The sequence below is a fragment of the Octodon degus genome, unplaced genomic scaffold, assembly GCF_000260255.1.
Source record: "Octodon degus isolate 3935 unplaced genomic scaffold, OctDeg1.0 scaffold00053, whole genome shotgun sequence".
NCBI classification, from domain to species: Eukaryota; Metazoa; Chordata; class Mammalia; order Rodentia; family Octodontidae; genus Octodon; species Octodon degus.
In genome coordinates this window covers 7,455,215-7,466,129 of record NW_004524629.1, presented here as the reverse complement: position 1 = coordinate 7,466,129, position 10,915 = coordinate 7,455,215, and the positions used below count along the sequence as shown (strand labels likewise).

General features: G+C 32.5%; 1 protein-coding gene across 9 annotated transcripts in view; it reads left to right on the top strand.

Moving 5' to 3' along the window:
- The window catches only part of Zbtb20 (zinc finger and BTB domain containing 20), a 1,008,106-nt gene that overhangs the window by 511,373 nt on the left and 485,818 nt on the right, over positions 1 to 10,915 (top strand). Inside the window, exon 1 of one of the 9 annotated variants that reach the window (XM_023717592.1) lies at positions 3,799 to 3,967. The exons of 7 other annotated variants lie outside the window; for them this stretch is intronic. The gene's annotated coding sequence lies outside the window, so the exon portion shown is untranslated. Of the gene's footprint in view, positions 1 to 3,798; positions 3,968 to 4,146; positions 4,474 to 10,915 lie in introns of those variants that run through there. One more of the 9 variants, XM_023717589.1, reaches the window with a different exon arrangement.

Here is a 10,915-nt window from a genome sequence, read left to right as displayed (position 1 = left end):
ATAAAATAAAATTTAAAATTGGGATTCAGTTATCTTTTTATTTCTTAATTAGATTGGTATCACTAAGTAAGATATTCTTAGGTTTGCTATTTATATACATATGTTTAAAAACTACAAAGTATACATAATTTATATGATGAGACTAGGAACTCAGACAGCTAATAAGAAAGCAAGTACCCTACTAGGCCAAAATTTAACCACATTGTTACCAATCCAGTTATATTAGAGGAAAAATATATGACATGGTCTCATAACTTTTACTTTCTTTCAATTAAGATGTACAATTGAGACATGAGCAGAGTCTAGAAAACAGGTGAGACTCAGAGTCCCTATACTCATTTAGTTATCTGTGGGTAGCCCCATACAAATTTCATTTCAGACAAGAGCCATAGAATGTAGACCAGTAATGGAAAGTCAGGAAGTCTCTAGCCCAAAGGAAACCTCAAAGGAGACACTTTGCATACATAAGTAAGTAAATAGGAAGAGCCCTCTTGAAGCATTTCCAGCGACACCTCCAGAAAGAAGCCTTCATTTCACACAGAAGTAGCTGAACAATAAAAAAGTGTCATGTTCCATCATAAAAGTGTCATGTTTACATCACAATTTAAGTCAGGAATTGATGATAGCTAGACTTAGTCAATGTTCAGAGAGAAGAAAGAATGTGAGAAGGCCTCTAAAAATTTCTGGAATTAGAGAAATACAGGAAGTTAGTAATGACGTAAGTATATATTCTCAGAGAAGGATATGTGATTATACCAAATGATGGCCTTCCCAGGCAGTTCCAAATGAATTTCTCTATCTCCTTTAAATAAAATGTGGTATTGCATTAATCACTTGGAAAAATAAGAATTTGTTTATTATTAACAAATTAACTGTGTCATCTATCTCTAATTTGTCTGGGATCTCTTTTTTTACTAAGCACAGCCATTTTAGCTATATTATTAACATCCTGTAAAGAAAATCTACCAGACTACTGTGCCCAGTTTGTCATAGCTAAGATTATTTACATTATTTTCAAAAGTAAGAAGGCAGACTTAGATATGTGTGTGTCATTTGGTCTATAAGTAGTAAATCTTGGCTGCATATTTTAAGCTTTAACTCTGCATACTTCAAATGCCAGCTATTGTGTACAACTTCTGGGATAGTAATTTTACTGTGTAACTTTAAATATGCTATCTTCCTTAATCTTTGTAACAAATTATTTGAGATGAAAATAAAAGCCTCCAAGTACCTAATTAATTTGACCCTATGCACACATCTAAAAGTGACCAAGCTAGGATTCAAACCTAATTCTTTTTGACATAATGTCCTTCCTATTTTAAAAACTACTTCTCATCCTACCTCTAACACTGCAAAAGATTTTGAATTGTCATCCCCTAGTCTAAGTAGCTTTAACAAGGGGTATAGAGGTTGGTAAAGCTTGTGATCCTATGGTGCTCCTATTTTATCACCTGAAGCATGCCCAACCCTAGCCACTTGTCATTGTTTTCCAAGTGTAGCCTATCATATAATATTAATTGCCTACTAAAGAACTTTAATTTTCTGTATTATTTTATGAGGGGCTGGAGAGATGGCTCAGTGGTCTAAAGCACCTACTTGGAACAAGCTTGGCAAGGCATCAGGGACCGCGGTTCAATCCCCCAGCACCACATGCCAGCCAGCCCCGCCCCCTGGTGGGCTGAGCTGGCCACACACACACACCTCTCTCTCTCTCTCTCTCTCTCTCTCTCTCTCTCTCTCTCTCTCTTTCAAATTAATAAAAAAAATTAAAAATGTGTATTATTTTATGAGGCATACCTCATTAGATATAGGTATTTAATTTACCTCTGAAAATAATCTCAAAACAACATGAGTGTTCCTAGATTAAAAATAATAACATAAGCATTATTTGTTACTATGTAACTATAAAATAGTAAAACTGATTTTTGGTGGGTATTAGGTATAGTAGTTTCATTATGAATCTATATAGTTCATGTCCAGCTTTACTGCTTGTAACTTACATAACAATTACATGCAGATGGTAATAGTACTTACTTCTTATGATGTGTTAATTTACTCAGATAATACATGTAAAATATTTATTTTATTTATTCTATAAATATTAACTATTATTATACATGAGCATTTAGGAATAAAAATCAAATAGTTACTGATAAGCACTCTCTAAATAGGAGCTTGATAAATATGTATTAACTTTGTTAATTAAGTTTATAATTTTTTAAATGCCTAGTGTTCCTGATAATAGTAAGTATAGTATTTTGGCTACTTTTTATATAATATATAAAACAATTTTCAGCATCATTAATAACTGTATACATTTTCCAAAAGCATTTACTGGCTCTGAAATAGCATTTTTTTAAATAAAATTAGGGTATTATTTAATTTCTGACTTATCATTTGGGATCAGTGATGTATAGTATATACTCTCTACCAGAGGTATATGTGTGACCACTAAATATTATAAATGTAGCTTTCCCTTTTAATAATTATACAGGTGTGACAAAAATACAAGTGTGCACGTAATAGAAAGAAATAAACAGGCTGGGAAACAAAAAAGGCAGCAGTTGTCATGCATGCTTCCTATTTGCTTGAGACAACAGAAATATACTAAAAGAAAGACAGTATATGTCTCAATTTGTGGCAGTGCTGGAAATGCTGCATACTTTTCTGATGATGTCAAAACATAGTTTTGAGAAGCCTTTTTTCTCACTAACTTTGTTTTTAAATCCTGAGATATTTACTCTCTGCAGCATTTCTCTGAAATTATCATGAATTCAATCTCCTGGTTCTTAGAACTAGTAATCTGATTCTTTCCTAGTAATTTTAGGAAAAGTTCAAAGGTTTGCCCCTCCCTAGAATGTTCTACCTACCGCTGTTATTTCTCCTTCTACCTTTAGAAATAATTCAGGCCTTGAGAGTAGGAGTCCCATTTCATACATTTGTGTTTATATTGCTGCTCTTGCCATGTTGTTTTATGGTTTTCTGTTTAGAGGTGAATTTTATCTTTTAGAGTCTAGTAACCAAATTGTGTCTAAGGAAAGAGGCTATGACTTATCTCCCAATACCTAGTATGATTGAGTTCCTAAAATAGAGTTGCTGCTTGGTAAACATGTATCCAGTAAATTAGTAAACTTGCCAACACACACACACACACACACACACACACACACACACTCACACACACACACAACATCAGGGACATAAATAAAATTTCCTGTGTCTTTGTATATTCTCTAAGTGTTTGTGAACCCTTGAAATTGCTTATGAACATATTAACATGCTTCTAAGTGCTCTGATCTCTTTGAAAACATTTTCTAATCTTTGAAAAAATTTTTATCTGTATGTTTTCTTTCCTTTTACTCTGAGCATCACCTTTACATAGTAAACATTAGTTGCTACCAAGTACTGATTATGTGCTTGAACTACAGGGAGTGTTATGTATCCTGGTTTTTATTTGCACACTACCTGAATGGTGATTTTGTGCAAGTACTTTTTATGTCAAAAATCACAAGGATTATGTCTGTTAAATGGAAAAATCTTACTTTCAAATAAAATTGTCAGTCTTAAATAGAGTGTGTATCATCTTGATAGGTATAGTTTTTTTTTTTGTTTTGTTTTTACAAAAAGTATAAATAAATCAGCTATCATCACTGTTTTAAGAATTAAGTTAGAGATTTTTGAAAAAAAGCTAAATGAAATGTCCAGTATCACATAGGAGGATTAGAGAAATCTGACGGTCACAACTCGTATTTCTGTGTTCCCAGACTGTTACAAAAAGCTCGCTGAGAAGGACCGGTGTATGCCTGATTTCTCAACTTCACCCTCAGTAAACTTTTGCAATCGGAGGCTAGAGACCTCTTTTGTGAATGCTGTCTGCCCAGTGAGAATGTTGGCAAGGGGAGGCCCTAGCAGATAAGTAGAGGAACATATGGCTTCTATTTGAATACAAATCGTTGGACATAACTTGGTAATTCAGCTGCAGCGTCCTCTATATTGTAAACGGAAAGAGTATGATTAGAGGTGTTTATAAACGGCGTCTGAATTCCCCCACACCCGCCCCACCCCCTTTCCACTGTATTTTTATCAGCCTGAATCATAGCCGTCCAGAGTCCCAGACTCACAGTGTTATTTGTGAAAATGGCCAGCATGAGGAATTATTAATTAAAGCTATCACCCTGACGAGCTGGACCCTGGCATGGCTGAAGGGTGATTGGCGAAAGTGTTCTCCTTTGGAGAAAAGACTTTTTGTGCTCGTGACGCAGTCAGGGACGGATTATTGAATATGCAAGTTAGAAGAAAAATCACAGGACAAGCAAATTGAGTATTTACTGGCAAATAATTGCTCTCTTAAGCTGTGGCTCTCTTCCTAAAATTCTTAACATTCCCGGGGGTTAGAAAGAAACTCAGAAAAATGCATCGGTACAGAGTACATTTCAAAAAAAATACATAGACTGATGTTTCAGATTTGTGCAGGTAAGTGTGATTGTGTGTGCATGGAAAGTGAAAGAAGAGAAAGCAAAGGAAAGATGGGGAAAGCATAACTGTTCGCCTGGAGAGGTTTTTTTTTTTGTTTTGTTTTTAAATCAGCTTGTTTATTGGAATACTGCTAAGCATGTTTCTAAGTTAAGAATTTAGTTCAATGCTGTATTTATTGTGAAAGTTAGACTTAAGGAGAGAGAATTTTCACGAAGTTGTTTGTCTTGATCAGCAGATGAATGTGTTAATGTTTTGTCCCAATAGTAGCTTTCAATTTTACTTAGATATTTGTAGATACTTGTATAAAAGATCACTTGATAGAAAGACCTGTATTTTCGACATTGTTAATTATGATGTCTGTTAACAGTGAGTTAAACACTTGTGGGTACAAGTATTGCATTTACTTTTAAAAGTAAACACTGTTTTACATTAATTCCAAGTCAGTCCTGGAGGAGAATTTCTAAAGGAACAGTAAAGTTTTAGAACAGTTATTTAAACTCTTCACTTGTATAATAATGGAAGTGTCAGTTAAATGGTCTTTTTATCTGGAATGTTGATCAGACTACTGAGTTTTGTGGACATTGTAAAATAAGGAAAACTAGTTTAGAGGCTTTTTCAAAAACAACTTTAAACATGTAGAAGTACACAAATATAGAAGTGAAAGTCATGTATAAAATGTAGACATTAGAAAACAGATGCTTCTTTAAGTATAGTTAGATTGTGGCAGTGGCATTACCAAAGTGCATATATCCACTGACAAAGAGTTTCATAGTCCATTAAGAAAGAAAAAAAAATGAACTTTTGTCAACAGCAAATTGTTTTGAAATGAGAATAATTGGCTGGTGAAATAGCATTTTAGGGTTGTATTAATTGTGGATAGTATGTTTTAAAGCAAAGGCATAAACATAGTTTAGGTGGTATTATCTAATTAATAATTTAATTATAAGCTGCTGTATAAAATATCTACATGATAGTAATAATAGAGATAATAACAAAATGGAAAAATCTGCAAGTCAAACAGAAATTAAATGAGAGAATTCTCATAAGGTCTTAGAGAATCAGAATTTAAAAAGGTAAATAAATAAAACAGATTTTGCCTTCTGATCTGTTCCTTAAACTACAGAGTATGTACTGCTCAGGATGTTTCCTTAGCGCATCCAGTTGACTTAAAAGAATATAGTTTGCTCAGTATGCAGTTTAAATCTTAAAAGAAAATTTAGGTACCATATTTTGTAAAGATTTTATTCCCTATAGACTACACTCTGTCCTTAGATTTCAAGAAGCAGGCTCCTTAAACTTTTTATAACTATTTGAGGGCAAAATTTGGTCCATTATTTTGAAATAGCAAAGGGGGCATTTAAAGCATATGTTCAGAGACTAAACCATCTGCCTGCTTTATTATGAATACCACAGATTTACGAGAACTTGGAAAGGCTCAAAAATTGAGCCAGAGTTCTATGAAAGATTTTAAGAATATGATATTCTGTATATTAAAAATGTTTTGCAACCACATACTTCTGCTAATTACTTTATTAGTCTTCTATGAGATATAGTATCATTATGCTTCTTGATATGTGGGGCATCAGTAGGAAAGTGTAGTGGGAGAGATAAACTTTTGGCAAGTTAATGTGAATCCCTTCTCTCTGATTTAGCCTACTAAATCTAAATGCCTTTTGGAGTTGTCAACTTGTCCTTAGGAAAACTCACAGTGACTTAGAAAGAGAAGCATTATAAAATGGTGACTATTGGAACAAAAATGAAGTCCAGCTGCTAGCTTCTGGACTATCTACAAATGAGTTGCAAAAGACATGCAGAGGCCAGACTAAAGAGCACTTCTGTAATCCAACTGTGATGTAATGGAGGTATGAATCAGCTATTGGTTGCCCATGCTAGGGAGGAAGAAAGAGAAAACAAAAAACAAGTGCAAATTGGCACCATTCCCAGCTGACACTACTATATTCCTTCTCTATCTAGAAGGGTATAAAATTCAGAACTTAATAAAAGAACAAAATCATATTTAGATTCTAAACATAGTAATTAATAAAAGAACAAAATCATATTTAGGCTGAAAACATAATACTATTTTTGCCTAGAGTGATCATATAAGGTGAAATCTAAATAAGTATCATTTGTAAGATGTCTGGTACCAAATACAATTATTCTACTACAATCTGACTGAGACAGACTGATTCATTATTAGAAGAAAGTGCAGAAAATAGACAAAGCTCAACTAGAATATAAAATTTCAATTTTTAAATGATTTATCAATCTTTGTTGGCTAAAAAAATTATTTAATGTTGTTAGGAGTCAAGGACCATATGTATGGCTTGACCATTTGAAGTGAAGAATGTCTGTGTATTTCAGGTATACATATATTATTTTTTAAAAAATGTTTTCAGAATTGTATACTTTGTTAAATGTTGAAAACAAACACTTTTCTTTATTTTAGTCTAAAAAAATGAAGATTTTTAAAAGCTACAGTTGGTTTTAAGAACTAAAGGATGTCAGAATTAATGATTTGTTCTGAAAATGCCTATCTTGAATTACTAGTGGATTTCCTTGTGGTTGTAGTTTATTGTTATATCTCTCTAAATTCCAATATAATATCAGATGAATCTATAATCTGTTAGATCAAAGTCCATAAGATATATTTTATCAGATATTTTTAGGAAGTAAGTTTTAGTTTTTAATTTTCAATATGTATGATATTGAAAATATGCATGTGTCCACACACACACATTTGTTTTGCTATGTCTGAAACCTTGCTCTAATAAGAGATTTAAAGTGAATGATAAAAGTAAATACCAAGTTAAACAAAATTCATGAATTAAAAGTAGACAATAAAGATAATCTTAAAATAACAAAAATAGGAATATAAAAATTGAATCAGGTATAAAAATCAACATTTGAACTGCATTCAGTAAAGTGGTATATAATTGTCTTTAAATATTCTTGTAGCCAAGTGAAAGAGAAAAGCATAACAAGTTATATAGTTCATAATATCCTTAAGAATAATAAAATATTTTTTATTATCCATCACTAAAGTTCAAACAATGACAGACTGAGTTTTAGAGAAATCGTTGCTAAAATGCTAAGAAAAATCTCATTGACAATAATTGTCAGTTGCAGAGACCTGAGGGTCAAGTCAGATACTGAAACAGCACCTTCCTTGAGACATGGATGTGGTTATGGAGTAATCCGTTTTGAATTGCAGGGCACAAATATGTGAGGTTCAGGGAGAAGTAGTGTACAATATTAGTGATATAATATTTGCAAGACCAAGATCTCATGGAAGATAAGAAGTTAGGGAGCAGGGGAGTTTGAAAACTGTTTTATATAAATAAATAGGTATTTAAAAACCCATCAAAGATTTAGAATGGTTCTACTTTTTAACAATTACTGAAACACATTTTATCAAATAATCCTTTTGAATCAACATTACTTTTCTAAATTTTACATAACGCATTTCTGTATTGCCACCATCCTTCTACACCTTTAAGATGATTTCAGTCTTTTTTGAAGTTTTACAAAGTACATTCTGGCCTGAAATTTACATATTGCTCTTTCCTTGCATCCTCCCTTGGTTCATTTTTAAAAGTCATAGCAAACTAATCTTTTCACAGGTAATTTTGATAATTAAGTTACATTAGTAGTAAAATGTTTTTATGTTGAAATGGTGTGAATCATAAAGTTTTGGTGTTTTTTGTTTTTGGTTTTGTTTTTTTGTCTGCATATTCTTATAGCTTAATCCATAGTAAGTAGTACAAGGAACCCCTGATCAGGATTTCTAGGATTCTTAATAGGAACATTTTTTGACCCCTTTCCAGCATTTCTGGGTCAAATGCTCTAAGCATGGTACCCAGGTTATGGTAGTTTAGAAATCTGATCAGATTAGACATGCTTATTAATGTTTAATAATATGTGTTTTAAAGTCATGACTTTAAAATTTATACTATGTGAATATAAAAGGATAGTAAATCCTGCACTTGCTGGTAAGGGTTCACTAAATTAACACAAGCTAAAATACTAATGCACTTGTAACAATATGTTATTATTGCCTGTTATTAAAACCAGAACAGTCTAAACACTTAGTTTGATTGCACTTTTTAGATAATACTTAACCCATTTAAAAATATCTAGCTATCACTTGTTGAGAAGTATTATATGGTAAGTCATATGTTGAGTCTTGGCAGTAGAGATACACAGAAGAAAGAAAGAGAATCATTCCTTGTCTGAGAAAACTCAAAACTATGATGATAGATGATTGTATCATCCTTAGGATATTATCATCTACATAAGGAAAACTATGAATTGCCACATAATTTCCTCTTTAAGTAATAGTCATGTTTCCAAATTGTACTGTATTACCATAAATATACACTTGTTAGTGATTTCGTGTAGTAGGTCCTACTACACTTTGGAAAATGCCATTTGGAAGATGTGGAATCTTTCATTTTTCTGTGTGAAGACACTGTCCCATAGCTGAGATGGGAAGTGTTGTGTAGACATTACACATTTCTCTTGTTAATTGCTGATTTCTTACCAGTTTCCTTTCTGAGAAGAAGAGATGTGTGAGCACACTAGACATTAAGAAGACTCTTTGCCTCTTTCCAAGCTTCATTTGGCCTGTAAGAAATGCTAGATGGTGGTAGCCTTTCTAGTTAATATGTCAGATTCAATTGAAGGGCCTCAAGCTGCTCTCCTTTGGAGTGCTTTTCTCCACCCCTCCTGCAGTCTTAAAAGTTGAGCATGGACAGGCAAAAGAACATATGTGGCATATAAATTAATCAAGTAGATAGCAAGTCTGAAGAAGAGAATGAAGAGTTTGCTAGTTCATTGATCGTTGGCATTTTCTTAGGAAAGTTTTTGGGACACTCTCTCCCTTTATTATTTCCAGAGATATATGAAAGATATTTTGAGAATGTCAATATTTTTCTTTCTTTTCATGATCTTCAACATATATTTGTTGAGAATTTAGTCCCATGCCCTGTTCTATGAACAGGGGTAAACAAATTTAATGAAGTGATATAAACTACTTTCATGAAGTTTATACTATAATATTATAATGGGTAAGAAGTGAATAAAATTACTGAAATATAACATGTAAGTCATATAATAGAATGCTTCATTTTGAGACTTTGTCTATTGTGTTTTCTGTGGCTTCTAATTATACCTGTTACTTAATTGTATGTGCATATCTTTAAGATAGATAGATAGATAGATAGATAGATAGATAGATAGATAGATAGATAGAATTTGTATCTGCCTCTTTAAAAAATAGACCAGTAAATTTAATACATAGGTTTGTGGTAAGCTTTTGCACATAAGGTAATGGGATAGCATAAGTTAATCTAGAGGACCACAGAGTATACATAGTAAATCATTAAATCATTCTTTTACATCTGTTTTCTTGTTCTACAGAATGTGTATTCTATATTTTTTAACTAATTAGTGGTGCATTCTGTATGCATAGCTTACCTAAGACACAGATAAGTTGTGGAATCAACACTTAAGGGACTTAACCTACAGTCCGGAAGCCTGATAATTAACAGTAATATGCAGAGGACAGTGTTAGAGGTTCTGTCCTAGAAGAGGTCAAGGAAAAGAACAAATATAATAGGTTTCTCAGAGTGAATTTTAAATGAGACTAATACCCTAAAAATAAAACAAAAAGAATTTTTAAAGCTCTAAGTTCCCTCTTGATCCTTAATAAATAAAGTTCTCATTATTCCTTAGTAATATGTGTTTCTAGTGGAAATATTTTAGACAATAAGGAAACATATTAACTCACCACTTAGTGAAATTATTATTAACATTCATGTAACACTTTTTTGAACATGTATTAGGTTCTAGATCTCAGCCAGCCAACCACAGGTACCCAGAAGGAAGTATTTTATTTGGCAAGCAGCATGAATAACAACACAAAATTTGACTCCTGTTAGTTGTCTTCAAACTTGGACTTACCCAACTGGGCACCAGTATCAGTGATGCCAATAGAACAGCACAAATTGAATATTCATCTGAACAAACATCAAAACACTTTTTTACCCTACACCTAGAACAGATGTGAGAGTCAGAGTCCTCTGGCTCAAATCCTGGCTGTTCTTTTCTATCTGTATGATCCTAGCCAAGTTTTTGAGCTTCTGCATCTCAGTAAAATTAGATTATTACTAGAAATGACTTGTGAAGTATTTTTAAAAATTAGTAAGATAACGTTTATAAGCAATAATCATACATTGAGATACGATGAAGTATTAATAAATGTTATCATTACTATTTTGCTTGCTGTTATGATTATTATTATAATCACTAACAGGAAAATTTGTTGAAAATATATTTGTCTGGTAAAATAATGTTAGCACTATTGACAGTATAAATCAAAGCACATTTCCTATTGAGGATGGTTCAGAGATACTGTCTTTGTAACACATTAAAAATC